General features: G+C 32.3%; 1 long non-coding RNA gene across 1 annotated transcript; it reads left to right on the forward strand.

Moving 5' to 3' along the window:
* The first annotated feature begins 14,134 nt into the window (after nucleotides 1-14,134).
* On the forward strand, nucleotides 14,135-15,264 carry LOC146914420 (uncharacterized). Its single transcript, XR_015014178.1, has 3 exons — nucleotides 14,135-14,274; nucleotides 14,392-14,485; nucleotides 14,952-15,264. It is a non-coding gene; the product is annotated as an uncharacterized LOC146914420 (long non-coding RNA).
* Nucleotides 15,265-21,855: the final 6,591 nt, after the last annotated feature.

Below are 21,855 nucleotides of genomic sequence, written 5' to 3' on the forward strand. Positions count from 1 at the left end.
TACTAGATATCCTAGGTAATTTCTAGTATGGGTGTTACATGTGCGGTGTTGTTTGATTTCCCGTCTTGGTGCGGTGTTCATTTGATTCATATTGAAAAATCGATTATTCAATCAAAGATTTTGGCGTCAACGTTGAAGATCCGGAGACATGGGTATTCCAGTTGTAGGCATTATGCCGTTATATGCTACTCCCTCCGTTTCAAAATGAGTGTCGCTTTAGCCAAAAAAAATTGTTTCAAAATGAATGTCGCTTTCAGTTTCCAATGCAATAATAACTTTTTCTTTTCAATTGTACCCTCCAATTAATGCTCTGCACACTAACTAATAGTTAATAAGGATAATTTGGTAAAATAATCATTATCTTTCTTTTAATCATTGTATTTCTTAATATGTGTGTAAACACCTAAAACGACACTCATTTTGAAACGGAGAGAGTATTAACTTAGTTGTTGTGAGTTTGTTCGCAGATTCATCCTTTACGTTTTTAGCAGTGTTGAATGATGTACTCTATCGATTTGAATGAATGAATATCGTTTTGTTTTGGGAAAAAAAACGTTATTAAATTATGTAGCATTCAAATTTTGGTGAAGTAATTTAAATGTTTAACATGGTCATAGTCTTTTTTTTTTTTTTTAGAATCATAGTCCTCGTAGACAAAAGAAATTGAAAACAAAACAACATAAAATGCAAAAAGTAAAACTTAAAGATGTTGTCCACGTCCAATATATTATATATCACTTCCGATGGAATTTCACATGAAACGTTAATGGTGTAGGGGCTGAATCAGTTGGGATTTGGAAATAAGCTCTTCGCATTTAGTTGGGGGGAAAAAAACCAATGAAACACAAACATTAAATAAAAAAAAGCAAAAGTAAGAGATATAATCAAATCAATTAAACAAAGTAAAAAATAAGGATGAATATAAAAAGCAATAGTCAGATACAATCAGTCTTTATAATGTTAAAACTGAAAAACAATGTGCATCTAAAAAAATACAAGTGTCAATATCTAAAGAGTCTAGAGGGGTGCAGGTCAGCAACAACTTTGATGTGAGAGAGTCTTGAAACAGGGTGCAAAGCAGGTGCAAAATTAAAATGTCAGGGTATGCAAAATACATATAAACTATGATTACCGAGAGAAAAATTCAAAATCCAGGGTGTGCACATGCACACTCTCACACTGGGCTGGCTCCGCCCTTAACATTTCAGTCAAACCAAAACTAGCAAGCATGAATTATTCCTAAAACTTATATAAAATCATTATATCAGAAATAAAGGTTTCTAAAACAATAAAAGATTAATTAAGCTTAATTAAGTATAAAATAGGTTTTGCATGGACTCAAGGCTAGGTGATAACTAACGTTAAACCAAGTTAATTCCAACAACGAAGGTAGAGCGGTTTCAAGGAAATCCCAATCGATGTTAATTATCTTAATCAAAAACTTAATCTCGCATTGTGTAAGACAATTTCAAACTTGCAAACCTAAACCATAAATTCTTTTAATTGCATTTCAAATCATATAAGTTGTGTTAATTGCTTTGTTTAATGACAATCTTTGTGGAGACGATAACTTACTACTTTACCACTTGATTCGATTTTTTGCTTTTGTAAATTCGTCCATCAATATATATATATATATATATATATATATATATATATATATATATATATATATATATATATATGGTTTAATTGATAAGTCGGTCCCGTAACTTAATTCTTTGTCTCCAAATGGTCTCTTAACTAATAATTGTCTCAAACTGGTCCCTTGTGTATTCTTTCGTTATCTATTTCGATCATCTCTGTTAGTTTTTTAATGTCTACTATTTTTGATATGATTTCAACCGTTTGATTGCAGGTCCATTGTATGTAACAGTGACCCACCAACACCTGGTTTATTTTTGTAAGACCCGTAATTTTGAAAATAAATAAATATTAATAATATAATATTATGCTACCTCGTTTATTTTAGTTTATGATCAAATAAAAATAAATAATACCTTCGACGATGAATTTTTATCGCAACTCGAATATTTTGTAGTTTTTGTCACGATAGCGACTCATGATAAATTTTTCAGAAAATTTCTCAAAAATTTAATTTTCAGTCTCTTCCACAAACGGAAATTTTATCGCGCTTAATTTTTAAAACAAACTCCGTTTTGTATGAAATTTTTTGTATAGACTCATAAAATTATTTATGATAGATTTATGCAATAAAAATATTTTTCCATCGAAAATTTTCTCTCATAAGAACCAAATGTAACTAGTATAGTCTAATGAGGATTTGCCTTGCTGAGAATGAAAATATCTTCTCCCTCTTATCCTCTTCTTCCCACACGGTTACACCACACACATATACATACTCTAATATTTTTACTTATTTATATGCATGTATGTATGCAACCACAAGTAGCAGTTTGGGAAGTCAAGCTTGAGGTCAACAGTAGGTCTCAAACCAAGTCTTATCAGTTTAGAGTTAAGGATCAGCTTTAGGATTCTTTTTATTTTAGTTAATACTTTTGTTAGGAAACTTTCCCTCTGCGTAGGGATGTAAGTGTGTCTTGTAAATTGATCAGTCATCATACAAAGCGCTATATAACTCTGACGTTCATTTTGAAAAGAAACCTTTATTTTATTTTGTTTATAAAAGTCTATAACTTGAGTTTAAAAAGGTTTAAACTTTATTCTTTCGTCTTCGTTAAAAAAAAAACAGATGCACAATATTTGGTGCTGAAAAATGGGGTGTTACAATTTTCCTTTTCTTCTTCTCATTCCCTCTTCTTCTTCTTCTAGATCTTCATCATCTCAAATATTATGTTCATATAAATTAAACCCATAAAAACTTGAACAAACAAACCCAGAAAAAGCAAGAATTTATTGAAGGGTTAATATGTGTTTACCCCCCCTGTAATATAGGCCATTTCCGGTTTTACCCCCTGTAAAATATTTTTTTTGGATTTCGTCCTCGTAATTTGAAGATTTTTGGTTTTGGACCTTCATGAGCTTTGACAGTACAAAATCAAAGATATGGCAGGGGGTAAACCGAAATTTGCTCAAATGAACAGGGGGGGTAAACCAAATTTTTTTCAAATTACAAGAGGGGTAAACCTAAATTTGCTTAAATTACAGGGGGTGAAATTTTCAATGAAGGTTTAAAACCAAAATATTTTCAAATTTCAATGATGAAATTCAAAAAAAATATTTTACAGGGGGGAAAACCGGAATGACCTATATTACAGGGGGGGTAAACACATATTAACCCTTGATTGAATCCGACACCATTCACTAAAATCTCAAATTAATTGGATCCAACTATTAATAACGAACTATGGAATTAAAACACATCAATTCATAAATGTAGAACTTGGACCCCTTTTGTACCAAAAAAAAACAGAACTTGGACGCCTTATTCATTTCTTCCTCCATTACATTAATCTTAGATACTTGATTATCAAATTTAAAACCTAGATCCATAATTAATCTTGGATTCTCACGATTGATGTAACACTCAAGGCTGACGAGGACGGGGAGTGGTCGCCGGTACACAAGGCAAGATAATGAGAGGCTCCCGACAGCTTCTAGACGGTCTGAATCACACCGAAATGAGAGGGATCATGAGGTCGTGCAGGTATGGGACTGCATGGTTGAAGGAAGACATATAAGAATTGTTTGGTACTACCTATCAACAAGATGCATCTTCTTTTTGGTAGCCCATTCTGTAACGCCCGTCTTAATTATTTAATTATTTTAATGAGTTTTAGCATATATTTATATGATTTATATGTGTGATTTATATGATTTATGAATTTAAGTGATTTACATGATTTATAGATAAATTATGTGATTTTAAGATTTATGTGAAGTGTATGATTTTTGTGAAGTTATAATGATGGTGTGACTTATTTTATTATTAAATAAAATAAGATATGAAAATAAAATAAAATATTAAGTTGTGGGGTTGTTTTATAAATTTAGAGAGTTTAAAGGTAGAAAGGGGGATATAAATAGAAGAGGTTAGGTTTAGAAAAGTTTTACACAGAACGTACGTTTTTGGAGAAAAAGGGAGAAAAGTCAGAAAATAGGAGAACAAGAGAGAGAGCTGTGATTTTCATCAAACAAGGTAAGGGTGAGACTAACTTTCAACATTATTAAGTGTATGATTCTGAAAAATGGATTTAGCATGAATTAGGATGAGTTTTGTGAGAATTAAGGATTAGGGTTTATGACCGATTTTGATGATTGAACCATAAAAACTTGTTAGATTGATGTGGAACCTGTGTACAGACCTTAGATGGTTCATAGGGGGATAATTAGATGCTATTTGGATGATAGAACCATGAGATTTGATGAAAATTGAGATTTAGAGAAAAAGTGATTTTTAAGTGTTTTTGGAGATTTGAAAATATGATTTTTGTCAGTAAAATATAATAGGATTTGTCGAATAGAACGCGTAGGCGAAAACGGAATCGGATTCGGAGTAACGGTTAGGTTTTTACGGACGAAACGGTGAAACCGAAAAAAAAAACCAGAACTGCACAGAGCTGCAGCGCAGGTGGGCTACTGCCTTCCCACGCCTGGGCGCAGTTTTCCACGCCTGAGCGCAGCAAGGCAGCCCCTCATGGGTGACTGCTTGTTGTGTTTTCGTTGCGTGCTGTCAGAACTTCGATTGTTGCGTTCTTGTGTCTCTTTCACCCGTTTCCGTGTTGAATTAGCTTTCGGTGTAAACATGAAAGTTGTAGATAATTGAGTTAGCTTTCTAATGGCTTTGGAGTGACTAGAAAATTATGTGTAGATTTTGAGTTTTGATGAAAATAGTCCAAGTGGGTCTTCAGAAAAATTTAAGAAAACTTAGCATAACTAATCCCAAGTTAGTCCAAAAACATATGGTTGGTTTCCCAACTTCAACTTAAGTATTAGGGATTTAGTTGAGGTGTTTTATGAGTATTTGGCTTATGTCTCATTGATCAAACTTGATTTGCTTTTGAAGAATGTTTTGGACTTTGATATGAATGTAATTGATTAATGTATATGTGGTTATTGTTGTTGATATGTTGGAATACATTATGTGAGTATTGTATGATACATAATATTATGATATTTTATGATGTTAAGTTGATATGATTCATTCCTTTAATGATGATATGTTATTCAAGCACTATTATATGCTGCATTTGTCGTTGTTTGCTGCTGTTGACCATTTAATGTCACAAAGTTGTATGAGTCGGTCCAAGTTGTAAATATCTAAGAAGTGGTCCATGTTAATGGAATTATAAGAGATGTTCATGATGTTGTCTAAGTTGTAGGAAGATTGAGTCCATTGCATACTCATTAAAGATGGGAGCTTGAGGCCCGGCAGCTTAATGCTCAAACTACGTTGGGGGCTTGAGGCCCGACAGCTTTTGCTCACTTTGTTGAAGAGCCTATTTACGCTCATATATGTTGGGGGCTTGATGCCCTGAATGGTACCACATGCACTTGCATATCAAGAAGTTTTTACGAAGGTTTAAGATGTTAAGAGTTGCATTGTCAAGTTGAGTCGCATCGTCGAGTCAAGTGTTGAGTTGAATAAGATGTCTGATGACTTTAAAGATGATATTTGCTTATGAATTAAAGATGATATTTGATTATGATTTGATATGATGCTAAGTGATAAATGTTTGATATGTTAATGATGTTTTATGTTGTTAAATGCATTTTGATGAATTATATGTTTAATTTGTTGACTGTGACATCTCACCTCTTCTGCTTGAAAATGTTGCCCTTCGTATGGGTAACTTGTCGGTAATAAAGACTAGTGGCGGTTGTGAGTGGAGTCCTCACATTGTGTCTAGGTGCTCTGATACGTAACGGGATGGGGCTTGCTTTTACTTCTTTTCCTTACGTGTCATTTATGAACTTTTTATGAATAAATATTGAATCAGAACTTATGAGATTGTTATGATGAGGCCTGCGTGCCAAAAACATTTATTAATATGTTGAACTAATTTCCGCTGCGAAGTTTCAGATTTTATGATGTTGAATTTTGAAGGTTAATTGTTATTATCCACTTATGACTTTCAAGTAGTATGTGACATTCCGTTTATGATTTAAATACTCTGATTTATTACGAATTTTTATGTTGGGAAAACGGGGTGTTACACATTCCATAAGAACTCCACATTTAAGGGTGCTTGACTTGGAGTAGTCTTTGGATGGGTGACCTACTAGAAGTTTGCTGGTAAGCATGTGAGTGAGGACAAAACACGCTGAAAAGACTCATATTGGTTTGTAGGGTCAGATGACAATGCTTAAAGTTGTCTGAGATGTTACGAATGGTATCAGAGTAGACCTCTCCCAGTACAGTGTGGTTCGGGGATGAACAAAGCGGAAGCTGGTGGGCATATAACACGCAAGGCTGAGGAGGGTGGGAAGTGATTGCCGGTGCACAAGGCACGACAATGAGTGGCTCCTGACAGCTTCTAGACAATTCGAATCACACCGAAATGAGAGGGATCCTGAGGCCGTGCAGGTATAGGACTGCATGGTTGAAGGAAGGCTTATAAGAATTGTTTGGTACTACCTATATCAACAAAATGCATCTTCTTTTTGGTAGCCCATTCCATAAGAACTCCACAGCTATGCGTGCTTGACTTGGACTAGTCTTTGAATGGGTGACCCACTGGGAAGTTTCCCGGTAAGCGTGCGAGTGAGGAGAAAACACGCTGAAAAGACTTGTGTTAGTTTATAGGGTCAGTTGGCAATGCTTAAAGTCGAATGGGATGTTACAAATGGTATCAGAGCATACCTATCCTAGTACGGTGTGGTTCGGGGATGAACCAAGTGGAAGCTGGTGGGCATGTAACACCCATACTAAACTGTCTAGAGTATTTAGCATGAATGTCAAACTTGATACTTGATACGTTAAAATTACAACTAAAAATGTTCGAATGATTACAAACATCATTACAAGTTCGTACATCTCATAAAATAACATTTGTCAAATACATATATCTAATACATATTTGAATACATAAGGTAATATCTACGATCGGTACGAAACGTGTATATGATGCTAAATCTTTCAACTTCATGTCTGTCACTTCTCGCCACGATGAACCTGCTTATCTGAAAGAAAATAAAAGGGATTGTGATGAGATGGGATGTCTCAGTGAGTTCCACTTATCCTAGGCTGTAGGCAACCTCGGGGAACCTAAGATCGCCATATGTCTGTACATGCATCTAATTTCAGGATTTATTGTTTTGTTCTGCATAACTTAGCGATCGGGGGGGGGGGGGATCTAGGATCGCTAACTGCACATTATCTTAATTTATATCATAAACACATTCATATCATATTCATAATTAAGTTAGAAGGTTAGCGTTGAACAAACAATTATTATCTGAGTTCATTTTACAGAATAGATCCGAGTGGAGTAACCTCGAATACATTCGCTCTGATAATCGGTTAAAATACCTATCTGAGGCTAGAGTCGGGCTCCTCTTGTCGTCATGAAGGTTCCCTTTCGGGCTGGACCTATCCAGAAAAAGTTGGAGCTTTTCTGAGCCACAACTTAACTGAGTATGTGTGTGTGTGTGTGTGTGTGTGTGTGTGTACATATTATTTGTCTGAGTCTGAGTTCATAAGCGTGTGGATTTCCAACTTGGGAGAATTCCATCCATCATAATCTGGAGCATGTGAGGGACACAACGTATCTGAAATATTATCTATTTTCTAAGTCATAACTAATCATAAACTTGTCATAAGGTAATCCGATGGTTAGTGATATTTCCCACTATACAGGAATACAAATCATTTTTTTTGCTCACTCTTGTGTTATGGTAATGCCGTTAAGTTTACCCTATCATTGTATGGTCCGGAACAGTCGATTACGCAAGAAAAGGCAAGCTTTTATCAGTTTTTAGGTGTGACTACCGGTTGCACATTAGATTGAAACCGGTTGCACAACTTGAGATAGTGAAACCAGTTGCATAGGCTAGTGCAACCGGCTCCACAAGTTCAAAATCAGTTTTTCACTCAGCCGTACTTTGCGTAACCGATTGCCAGGCTTATAGAATCATCCATACAATTCAAGAACAATATTAATAACAATACTAACACATTATAGGGCAGCTAATCATGCATCAGTTATTCCTAATTTAATTATTATCTCATCTCATATGTACACACATAAATAAGCCCAAAGATGGGAACTGTTCTAAAGGAACTCACCATGACTTATTTGACCACTTTCACCAGCTTACTCCAACTTTTGCTTAAGCCACCGTCAATGCTCTTGCTTCTGTCTTCTCCTACTGGTTCTTGACAGCCCAATATACATAAACATCACAGAGACCTTGCATGCACTAGCATATCTCCAACCTTTAAGTCTCAAGCTCCTACATTCTTGCTTCAACTTATGTTTATTCCTCAAATTTTTTTCCAAGCTTCCTACTTCAAACCAAATCTTAAAATTCAGTTTCTTTAAACGCTTCTAAGCCTCCAAGGAATTAGAGCGACATGAAAAAAAGATCCTCATGTTCCGAACATCTCACTTACAGGTTCATATGGCTCACATATGTCAAACTCGTATGGTCCACTCTGCAAATTCCAACATCAGTACCTTAACTTTCATAATTTAATTAAAATATCAAACGATATCCGTTTTGAGCAAACGACCACTCGTTGGAAAGCTTAGGGTGTCAAGATTACATATATAATTTTTTTTTTTAAGGTTTAACCATCCAATTGGTACAGTTTAACAGAAGAGTGGGTATTGGTACAAAACATGACTGAAACTTTTCTCAAACTTGTAGGTAGCTTTTCTCCCAATATACTTAATACAATTTAACAATTCTCGGGTCTAAACTGTAGGAAATTTTGTCATCTTTCCAGTGGATTAAAAATCATCAGCATATGACCTATATTCGAAGAGTTATTTTAAATTTACCACAGGTGTGTCTACACGAGTTTCACATAAATACTTCTTCTTTTATATGAACTTACAAACCAAACATATACAGTCCATTAATAGCCAAAACCAGTCCATTTAACTCATGATTTCCTTAAGTTCTATCTTAATTCCATTAACATTATCATGAAACCCATAACCCTTAATTTCTAACATCCAATTCAATTCAAATTCAATCTTAATAGGAGAACTCGCCTCATTAAGAAGTTACAACTTGATGCATAAAAGCTCCAATCTACCTCCTAACTTCTTCTAACACTTCTTTGTTCATCGATTTCTTTCAAAATTCAGCCACAACAGTCCAAATTCGAGTTCTTGAATGAAAACTACATACATGTAATTGCCCAAACAACCTAAATAAAATTAACTCAATTAAGCCCCAATTTAAGATTAGGGTTCAGTCAAGGAATAAATAGAAGGAGAATTTGACTTAACTTTATCCAACTATTGCTTCTAAACACCAGCCCAAATCATCAAGGCTCACTCGACCAAGCATGCAATAACATCTCTTTGATGAATTGATTGAAATACCCAATTCAAGAGAGGGGGATGAAGTTTCGGCTTAATGGAGGGAAAGAAAACAAGCTTGTTTGAAGTTAAAAGCTCTAAGTATCAGGCTTAAAGATTTGCATGTTGTTTCTTGGAGAATTAAAGATGATGTTAGGTGATTATTAGTGAAGAGGGAGAGAGCCATGAGGGAAGAAGAAAGATGAGGGAAATGTGAGGTTATGTGCATGAAAAGAAAAAGAGAAAATCAGATGAGAAGCAAGGTTTTTGGCTTAAATACTCTTTTGTGGAAAAGACACAATTACCTCTCTTTACTTGTAATTCCAATAATTCTCGTACATTCTCCATTTTCTCGGTTATGCGGGATATTACAATTGAATTCAAATTTGAAACAACAATAACACATAAAATTGAATTAAATCTTTAAAAAACTCACACTGCAAACAAAATCAAAACTTACACATATAAATCCCCAAAATCTCAAAACCCAAAACATACCAAATTCACAACAAAGCATCTGATGAAATCCCAAAATATTTTGGCATAATTTTTGGAAAATAAAATCTCTTTGGATGCCTATGACTTGTTGGAGGCATCAATATTATATCACCAAAAAGAGAAGCCAACCTTCTTTCCAAATTTCAACAATAGAGTATTCTAATGATGGAAACATAGGTTTGAATATTGTGAGAGAAACCATGTTGGTCTTTGAGTTTTACGAGAGTGCAAGAGAAGAGTTGTTTCGATAAAGGTGAAGTTTTAGGAGGATTTTGGAGGTGTTAGGGTCAACAGACGAGGAATTTGAAGGTTTTGTGAAATGGGTTTCTAAGGAAGAAAAGAGTGCAAGTGATATGGAAGATAAAAACCTGGGCTTATTGTGATTAATGATTTCGGTTTTGAAGAAAGGGGGAAGAATACAAGATTCTGGGTATGATGATTTTATGTGTTATTAATGGTAGTGTTTTAGTGATGAGAAAATGATGTTGATGATGATGAGAATTTTTAAAGCTCAATTTATGTTTTTTTTCTGGTTTTTTTTTTATGAAGGTTAGTTTGAAGATGAAGAAGTGGGAGGAAGAAGATGAAGAAAGAGCAGGGGTGATTTTAGGTCATTTTTTGAGAGAAACTCCAACTTCTTTCTAAGTTTTCTTTCTCTTTTACTCGTCAAGGAGGGTTGTTTTAGATCATTTTTTTACCTAGAATCACTCATCTGCATCCTTTTTCTCTTTTCTTTCAATCTAAATAAGTGATTTCCACATATATGAAGTGTTTTTCTTTTGTGTGTTTTTCGTGATTTCGTCGTCTGAGTGCGGCGTTGTGTTGTTCGTCGCCTTGTGCGACGTTGTTTGATTTCATGTCTTGTTGCAGTGTTCGTTTGGTTCATATTGAAAATCAGCTTCAGTCAATCACAGATTCAATCGATGATTTGGACGCCAACGTTGCAGATCCAGAAGCATGAGTATTCTGATAATTTAGATTTCATCATAGTTTTAGTAGGCATTTTGCCGTTATATGCTATTAACTTGGGTGCTGTGAGTTTGTTCGCAGATTCATCCTTTACGTTTTTAGCGATGTTGATTCTGATGTATTTTATCAATTTGAATGAATGAATATCGTTTTGTTTTTGTCAAAAAAATGAAGAATAAGAAAACAAAATTAGTTGTAGCACTACAAGAAATTTGCCATATAGCAACGAACACCTTTAGTGACTGCAAAAAAAAAGCGTTGGTATAGATTAAATATAGCAACCGGAATTGCACCATGGCGTTGCTATAGGTTAGCAGAAAAATATTTTTTGTTCATAATCCTGGGCCCACCTAAACTTTCCCCATCTCACTCCTACTTTAACTAGAAAAAAAAAAACAAAATAATATTTTCTCTTGTATACGTTCTGTTTCTTCAATATCCATCACTGCTAGTTCATTCAATCTCTCAAACCCTCAATCAAACCTCACCATTATGCAATCGAACTCTCCCTTCCCCAAGGGATTTTGTTCTGAAAAGTTACTCAAACCCATACCTCACATTCTCAAACCCAGATTTCGCATTCTCCAACCCTTTCATCAGCGATTCAAACCCTTTCAACATCGTTAATTTAGATTCTGCATCAAACTATCACAAAAACTCGATTCAATTCTTCACCATGTTCAGATTCTCTCTCGCCTCTCAAACCCTCTATTCAATAATCATCGTTTAGTTTCACATTCACGCTCAATTCGTCAAACCGTATATACACTAATCATGGATTTACGCCGTCGGACCCAGAAAAATCAACACCCTGATTGATCTGCACTATGGTGGAAAGCACGACCATCACACAATTTATCCAATATGCTAATGTTTATTCTGACGATGCCATGAGGTATAACAACATAGTTTTATCACTTATTAGCACTTTCAGTTTACAAAAATATTTTCTCTTGTTTAATTTCGCCTGGGTTTTGTTTTTGCTGCATAAGTTGTATACTTAATTAGTGTGAATGTCACTTGGATTTTCAATTGGTTTCTTGAGTTCAGCAGTGCCTTACATGGGTTTATGGGTATAAAAAAAAGAAAAATATATTCTTTAGCAAAGATGGCTCTTCACTGTAATCGTGCATCTTCCTCCAATCCAGGTGATAAGCTTTGTTTCTTATCTATTTTTTAGCATAAACATTACATGTTTGATAGAACAATACACTAAATACCCTCATTTGCTGCTATTTTTTAATTGTTGATATTTCTATAGAACCCTATTTTGGAGAGCAAACCCTGATTATTATATAATAATTATAAATGCTTACTTATAACTTTAGGCCTCGTAACCTTTTAATTTTTGTGCTAATCTTCTATTAATCAAAGCTTTTTACATTTGAAATAATTTTAAAATCTGATGCATTCTTCCAAATTCACAGGTATTTGAGTCTCTTAAAGTGAGAAAATCGGACAAGCTGCAGAGATTGGAGGTGTCTTTAGATATGGATTACGTGTATTAGACCACATTGTGTGGTTTATTAAGGTACAATACAATTTGAAACTCCTTACGAACCTCATTGAAAATTGGTTATTTTTTATACACATGCAAAACCAGTTCTTAAACTTATTGAAACCAATTTGCAAACTGGTTCTTTAGCTGCACTTTTTAATGATTGTTGCAAAACCTGATAGAAATTTATTAAAGCTTTCATTGAATCGAATCGTAGCAATACTGGTTCTAAACGCTTTGAGTCTGCTCTTTACCTGTTTTTGAGTGATACTAGGTTGAACCGAACCAGATTTTAAACTAATTTTCAAGCACGTACATTTGGCTAGATTTTTCAACTTTGTTTTATTATGTGTTTAAAATGTTGTAAGCCACCAAGAAACCTTCAAAGTAATCCAGAATATTAAGCAATATGGCTTCAAATTGAAACTTAACAGAATTGTTGTATTTCATGTCTGTGTGAGTATTTGAGTTGTAATCTCAAGAGTTTGCTGATGTAAAAAGAAACGGCTTGTATTGTGCCTCATGGCATTAGTTAGTTCTAGTTAATTATGTTAAATAATTCCACTTTACCTTTATCCAAGTATCAATATTTCTTTTTATCTAGATATAAACATATGATAAATTGTTGTTTCTATTTAGCAATGCTACATTGCAGCAAATAAGCAAGATGCCTTCATGTAGAGCATGGCCCATATCAAAATCACCATATCAAAATCTCCTGTTTGATGTCCTGTTTTGAGTTTTATCTTATGTTTCTGAAAATGCAACTTGTTGTTAGGATATTTACTTGTTTAATATCATCTGGGTCTTAATTTTATCCCTTGTTTAATTTCATTTGGGTCTTAAGATATTTACTTGTTGTTTTTGCTGCAATATTTGTAATTTTAATCAGTATGAATGTCACATGAATTTTGAACTGGTTTCTTGTGTTTAATGGTGCCTTAAATGGGTTTATGGGTCTCGCTTTAATTTGAATTGAATGTACATAATAATGCTTGAACGTTTTGGATTTAATTTCTGGTTTTTTATTAACTTGTGGTCAAACTGATACATCAATTTCAGTTTACATCATAAATAACTAAATGTTCCATACACACAAATTTGAGCACCAATCTGAGAACATATAATGCTCTATTTGTTTTTTTTTTTCTTTTCAGTTTGATTTTGTTTTAACAATGCAGCAAGAATTCTAATAATCACAGGTCTCTATTTAGATTTCAATTTTTTGTAGTTTATTTCATATTTTTCCATTAAACCATGAGACTTGACAATGTTTTTCACACCTTAGTTTATTTCAAAGAACTCACGCAAACTTGTGGAACCCCAATGAGTTTACACAACTAAAGTTATACCTAATAGTGGTGTGGAGTGTGGATCATCTTAATATTCATATTTTGTCCATTGACTATTCTCATTAGCAGAACAATTTTGAAGATTTTGATATAAAGAAAGTGGAGGAACAAACGACAAATTTGGAAAAGGATTTGTCCATTGAAATTATTATTGCAGGTTTGCTACTAGGCTGATAGGGATTAAGAGAATGCTAAATTTCAAAAGAATAATTATGGAGAGCACATCAAATCGAGTGTGGTACAAGAGAATTCCCTTATACAACTAATGAAGGTCTTGTCAATCTTATGTTGCAGTCGCGCGCCAATGCTTCTTCATGCTATTTGTCTCCTTTTGTTTTACTAAATGCTGCATATATCAGCTCCATTTCTCTATTTTGATTGCACAATATACTTTCGTTTGCAAATAATATATAATTATACTTGCTTCTATGGCAGATCTTCTATGATCCACCACCATCACCGTCCAAAGAGAAGTTTTCACCTGAATATCAGTTCCAAAGAGGTATTTAAAATACAATTTGGTTTATGAATGATGTTGTTAACCGAGTCATTAGCAGGAAGGGAAATATGTGTTGAAGAAAACTTGTTTAATTCTTCTTTTTTAATTACATGACTGCAGTTTGAAAGTTCCTTTAAGAATAAAACTACTAAGTTTCAAGCACTACATGTGAATTTTTACAAAGAGAAAGCCACTTCTCTTCAAACCTTGCAAGGTACTTCCTATACCATTATCATCTGAGGCACTAATTAATTAGCATTATTTTTTGTGGGAGTTGAACTTTTAATACACTGAAGTTACTGGTAGGATGATATTTTGCCAGCCACTGAAATTCTATTTGTAATTGCTATGAAATTAGGTGCTAAGGATACAATAGACCAAATTATTTTTCCTAATTCTCTTTTTAGCTTTTTAATAATTGTGATTTGGAGATTTTGATTTTTGTCATTCTGATTGTGATTTGTTGTGCTGAGTTAATATTGATATTAAAATATGACCGAGATGATAGTGGGAAAAATTTTAAACCTCCTTTTACATGGCATAGGCGTTTTTTTTTTTGTTAATGAGATTCCTTAGGATTGAGTGTATTTTCTCCTTGCTGTGTTTTGTTATCGTAGGACGTAGGCTTTGTGTTGTGTTTCCTGTTGGATTCTAATAATTCTCTCTCTCCCATGTTGCAGACGAGTGAATTTGTAATGCGAGAGGCAGTGGCACGTTTGATGTTTACTTTCTTGCAGCATCCGCTGAAGTCTGTGCCAGCTTCAAATATGATTCAACGATTGTGTTTATAACCTTCTCCGTTCCAGTTCCTTAAGAGGAGATGCTTAAATCGTTAATAGAAATCCGAGCTGAAGTCATAAATACGTTGTATTAAGTTAATTCTATAAGGATAAATGCTTGGTACCATGTAGCTTTGTTAGTTTGTAAGATGTTAGTTTCACATGTTTGCAAGACTTGTTAATTTGACAATTTAATATAATTGAAATTTTCTTTTATTTTTCTTTAAATATTGTGTGGTGCATATAAAAAAAAAAGTATAAAACTTTTGTTATTAAAAAACTATTTGGTTTAGACAAAAATATTTATTTGTAAAAAAAAAAAAAAGACCTATAGCAACGGACAGTCTGGTCCTATACCAACGGATATACAGGTTGGTTAAAGCAATTAAACAGGTGTAAAATGCCGTTGCTATAGCTCCGAAATCTTTAGCAACAAGCTAGTTATCCGTTGGTATAAGCTATTGGGACGGCTTTCTGCCGTTGGTATAAGCATAGTATCCTAGACGGCAGCAGGTGGCCGTTGGTATAGGTTTTATGACCTATACCAACGGTTTTTTGGACCTTTACCAACGGTTTTTGCCGTTGCTAAATGGCAAATTTCTTGTAGTGTAGGTAGTTTACAACAAGATACAATAGACATGCACGATTCAACGATCCTCTTTATAAATAAAAGATCAAAATGTTTAAATTAAAAAATTTAATTGGGTCTATGGTGGACCACCTGTTGTGTTTTTTATTGTTGTGTTGACTTTATTTTGTTAAAACAATAAGTTCTGGAAAGATGTTGTACCAGATGTCCTAAACATGTAGTACGACACGATACTTAAGGCGTTGTGCATTTTCGCATTCTTTGGAGTGATGTATTTTCGCGTATGATCTAAGAAGATTTAGTTTATGTTACTTGTGCTCCAAGATGTGTGTGACTCTATAAGCTTTCCTTTGTAGGTTTAAGTTGTCGTGTTTTTGAAGTTATTTCCAAGAATGATTTGCTTCAAATATATCGTCTGCTTCTAGAAGATTTGAAGAAAATATATTTTTGTACCTTATGTTTCTATAAGGAAGACTTGATGCAAATATATTTCTTTAAGGAAGATTTAAAGCAAATATATTTTTGTGTATCTAGAAGGCTGGTGCCGAAAATATAATATATCTGGTTAAAATATATTTTGTGTTTATAGAAGATTGTTGATGAAAATATAATTATGGGCAGCTGAATTGTTTTGCTCATCGAAGTAAAAGCACATGGAGAACAATGACTATATAAGAAGGACTCTACTTTCTTCAAAAAAAAAAAAAAAGAAGGACTCTACCTTAATCCTTATTTATTAATTTTGTTACGTCTGTAGCAACTTAACCTAATTTTTTTCCCGCTCATTTGCTTTATTAGGTTTGCAATTATTTAACCTAACAAATTCCATCTAAAAAAATGCATTGCACACCAATTTCATTCCTATCCGCTTGCCTTTTTTTTTTTTTTGAAGAAAATATTTTCTACCATATCAATGATCTTACGGGTTAAATATTATTTATTGGTCTCTATTATAGTCGAGAAAACTCGTGCGACGCACGGGTCAAAAGTCTAGTAAGATCATAAAAGTCGTCATTGAAGAATTGAGTTTTAGGGTTTCGTTGTTTTGAGTCTTTGCGTTTTATTTTATATCAGACTAGTGCTGCTACTGATTATCAAAAACTTAGAGTTGGTTTGTTTTAGTTGAGTTGTATTTTGTTCTTTGTATACTACTCTAGTGCTTCTAGCAAGAGTTGGTTTGTATTTTGGAGTTGTTCTCTTATTTTATTGTAACCGTGATTGAGTCAATCACTAAGGATAGTTATTGAGAGAAAGGATAGGGGTTTCTCATATTTAAGGGGAGTCCTAGATATAAATACATGAGTAGTATTAGGTAAAGAGGCAATGAACAAAGTTTGTTCACATATTACTAGGAACTGATACTATTGAGAGTGAATTTCCTTTCCTGGGTGGATGCCCCCCAGATGTAGGTGACGTTGCACCGAACTGGGTTACCAAATCTCTTGTGTTCTTCTTTATCGCACTTTACTTTTTTTTGAACAAGTATCGCACTTTACTTTATTTATGTCTGTTGATTATTGTGCTATATTGGTGTACTCATTGTCTAGGACATTAGGAAAAACATATGTCCTACGAGAACTAGAATTTCACCACCTACAATTTTGATCCGCCGTAGACATTTATGGTTAAAAACGGACGGAAGGGACCAAAACCTACAACGACAAAAATATTTAAGGGATCGCTTTGAGACGTTTTTTTTAGTTATATGACCATTTTTCAAAAATCAATTAAGTTAAGGGACTGGATGATCAATCACACACACACACACACACACACACACACACACACACACACACACATATATATATAAAACACCAACCAGTCACTATTATAAGCAAATATCTAGATTTTAGATTCATTCAATTAATGATGTATATGATCTTTATTATAGTCCACATACATCATTTAATCAATGAATCTAAAATATTGGTTTTTGCTTATAATAGTAGTAATCGGAGGGGATATATAGATTGAAATTCTTTTACTATTCTTTTTTTAGTTTCTACAATGGGAATAAAAGTCACAATATAGTAAGTTATGATTCCCTAAAAAAAAAAAGTAACAGTTATGATTGTAGCCAAAATATTAGAATTCTTATATATATATATATATATATATATATATATATATATATTATAGATTCTAAAGAATATAAATTACGAAATTAAGATACAATGTATTAGAAAGTGACACTATTTTTCATAAAAGTAAGCCGAAATTGTTAAATTGTACACCTCCACTCATTTTTAATCTAAGACTACACAATTGTGTTAGGTTGTGTTTGGTAACACAAATAAGCTAGCTTATAGCTTGTTGGACTAGCTTATAAGCTTGTTTTGATAGAATTAAAATGTCTTTGGTAAAAAGCTTTTTCCACTAGCTTATAACGTTTTTTGAAAAGCTATTTGAACTAGCTTTTGAGCTTTTAGCTTGTAGTTTTTTATATTTTCTTCCAATTTTGACCTTTTATTAATTTTATTTTATTTTTTATAATAAAAAAAAAGCACCCACATTCTTGTGGTAAACTGTCCACGTTTACCATATTGTCATGCATCCTCATGCCCTGGACAAAGAGGATCAGAATAATAGCGCATGGTCTCTTGTTTGTTTTTTTTTTTTTTTGAAAGAACATGGTCTTCTCTAATTTTATAAAACAAAGACATTTTTTTTTAAAGAATATAAAACAAAGACATTTTACTAATAGTTCATATAATAATCCCTAAAAAAAAATAGTTCATGTAATAAATAAATAATTTTATATAAAATTTACAATAAATAATGAAGTAATTTTAGTTAAATAAAATTCATAAAAAAAAGTTTTGTTAAATAAAAAATATCGATTGAATTCATATATACATATCATTTTACAGATAAAAATAATTTGAAATAGATTTAAATCTTTAAAAAGAAATTTGTTAAGTAATAAAAATTATATATATGATTCATATTAAAATATAAACAAGCACGCCCTTTTATGTCATTTTATATTTATCAGTTACTTCAACAGTTAATTTTACCAAACACTTTTAATTTTAATAAGCTAGCTTTTCAGCTATAAGCCACCAGCTATCAGTCATCAGCTATAAGCTAGCTTTTCAGCAATCAGCTAGCTTATAGCTTATTTTTACCAAACACACCCTTAATGAGTTTCAATGTTTACAACTTCTTCTACAGCATAAAAAAAACAATGTAAAAGTTCTAGGTAATTTATTGAATTCTATTAAAAAAATATAAAAAAAGGATTTCTTTTGACATGAAATAAAAAAGGATTAAGTTATATAATATATATATATATATATATATATATATATATATATATTATTGAAATTCTTTTGCTATTATCTTTTTATTAACGTCTTAATATGTATACAAGTCACAATATGGTAACGGTTATGATTGTAACTAAAATATTAGAACTCTTATGGTTATGTATAATTATCATTTAATTTATATATAATAATTTACTTTTTTATTTTTTTTTATAGATTCTAAATATGTAAAGAACATAAATTACGAAATAAAGATTCAATTTATTAGTTACTTTTTATTTTTTTTATAGATTCTAAATATGTAAAGAATATAAATTACGAAATAAAGATTCAATGTATTAGAAAGTGTGGTACTGTTTTTCTTAAAAGTAAGATGAAATAGTTAAATTGCACACCATCACTTGATTTTGAACCTAGGACCGCAAAGTTGTGTTTTTGAGTTTCAATGTTTACAACTTTGTCTTCTGAAAACATAAAAAATAAATAAATAAAAAGGTAAAAGCTCTAGGTGTGTGCTCTAACAATTTTGGCTTACTTTTCATAAAAATGGTGTCACATTTTCTAATACATTGATCTTTAATCAAAAATACATTGAATTTTAATTTGTAATTTAGATTCTTTACATATTTAGAATATATTAAAAAAGGAATAAAACTAAATTATTATATATAAATGAAATGATATATTAAAACTAATTTATTGTATAAAAGTTATTGTATATTAAAACTAATTTTTAATATATAAATAACATTTATGTATCCATGTGAGTAGTATAAATAAATTGTCGCCTATTCCATTTTCATCATTCAGTAATCCCTCTTCATCATGAATTTCCTGCCTCTTTTCACTCTTTTATTTCTCTTACTCTTTGTTTATTCTAAAGTTTTGAGTTTGAAGGTCTTTGTCTTGACGGTGAATTTGATGATGAATTTGATGAAAAGGGTAGTGTTGGTACAAATCTTCCTGATTTTCATTAGGGTTAGGACATTTCACATGGAGACCTTAAGGGATTTGCTGTTGCTGGTGTTGCTTCTCCTCATGGTTGTCACTAAGCTCCCTTCATTAGCTTTATTAATCCACAAAGAATATCTCTACAATATTGTAATTTTTTAGTCTATGTCGTAACTTTGGAATAGTTTACTTTTGTAGTTTGTTTAATTCGATGGTGCAACCTCTTGTACTTTTTAACATTCAATAATAAAATAATGTTAACAATTTTAATTCATTTTCAATATTTATCTCATACATAGAAGAAATATATTTCTTTAAGTATTGATATGACTAATGAATTTTCACTTTCAAAGAATTGATTTTGAGATTTTTTTTTTTGTATATGCAGCCTGAGTTCCTTCGCCCACAAGTTGAAGTCTACAAAAATCAGCAGTGGTTGTTGACCATGGAACACCACCAATTAAGACTTGAAATAGTTGTACGAGAAAAAGAAAGGATACTTCAAGAAGGTGATAACACTCATTAGTCTTTATTTATATCTCTAGCATTTATTCGCATGTCTCTACCATTTATTTCACATGAGTATGTTTATTTTCAGTGGAGATTGAGAATAAGAAAGCTGAGGTGAATAGGCTGAGGGAGCTTCAGAAGAAACTTGTTGCTGAAGCACAAAACAAGAGGTATATTGAAATGCTTACTAGTATTTTTAACAATATTTTTGTACTAATAAAATGACTCATATGTCTAAATTGTTTTTTCAAAATTTATAATTAGGGTTTGTATATTAAAAATAATATATCATACTCATACATGATAAAAATATGGTGCTCCTTTGTGTTTGTGTGTATTTTCATTATTTGTGCATGTTGTATAAGATAAAAAGTGAGAGTATCGATAGAAGGATACAATGTTACACTTACATAGATGTCTTAAAATTTGTATTTAAAAAATACAACTCAAATATAATTATATGTGGGCTCGCGGATGTGTGTGTATATACATGTATAATCTTTGTTGATATCCTTAAAACAAAAAACAAATTTGTTGATAGTATACCGATATATGTTGCGGTTGTAGCATGTGGGTAGGGGTTTGTAGCCCCTGCTTTTTGGATCTGAATTTCCTATTGTTAGAACAGGACGCTGTAACAGATCAAAAATTTCAGATCTTAAATGTGTGGCCGATATTGTTTACAATGATTTTATAACTGCCTTAATTTGAACCGTTTGATCTATAATAAACAACCAAGACATAAAACAACTTGAAAATTATGTGATCTATTACAGCGGGCAATCTTGGTTCTTGTTTCCCTCTTCCTTAGTGATTTTCTCCCCCATACCTACTTACATATTCATATTGACATTCAATTGACATTCAATTAACATAGTGGGCAGCCATAACATATTTTTCTATATTATACATATCATGTTTGTCCGTATCTGCTTCACTACTTCTATAATTTTTTTTAGGGATTGTATCATGTTTATCTGCATATATATATATATATATATATATATATATATATATATATATATATATATATATATATATATATATATATAATACACACATATTTTTAACTATATTTTGCTAATTTTTTTTAACCAGCTGAAATTGGAGAGGAAGCGTCAAGGATGATGCAAACTGATACTACTATGCGGATCAGAGCAAATGAGCATAATATGGAGAAATAAATGGAATAATAGACAACTTTCAAATTCCTATTTGAAATTTATGAAGTCTGATTCAAACAGAATATGAATTAGTGAATGTTATAAACTTATATTTTAATTTCCTGCAAATTATCGCATGTCGCTACATAGTGACGCTAAAGGACGGTTTTATTACAAATTTAGCTAACAAAACTCAAAGTTAGCTTCTTTTTTTTAGCAAAGGCAAGCTTAGGCCATTTCATTAAATATCAAAGTTAGCTTTTATATGTTTGGAATATACATTTGTGTATCTTATATTTATCGAGTCGAACAAAAATAATATG

The sequence above is a fragment of the Medicago sativa genome, chromosome 6 (assembly GCF_051527215.1).
Source record: "Medicago sativa cultivar Bolivia chromosome 6, Bolivia_mono, whole genome shotgun sequence".
Lineage (NCBI taxonomy): Eukaryota > Viridiplantae > Streptophyta > Magnoliopsida > Fabales > Fabaceae > Medicago > Medicago sativa.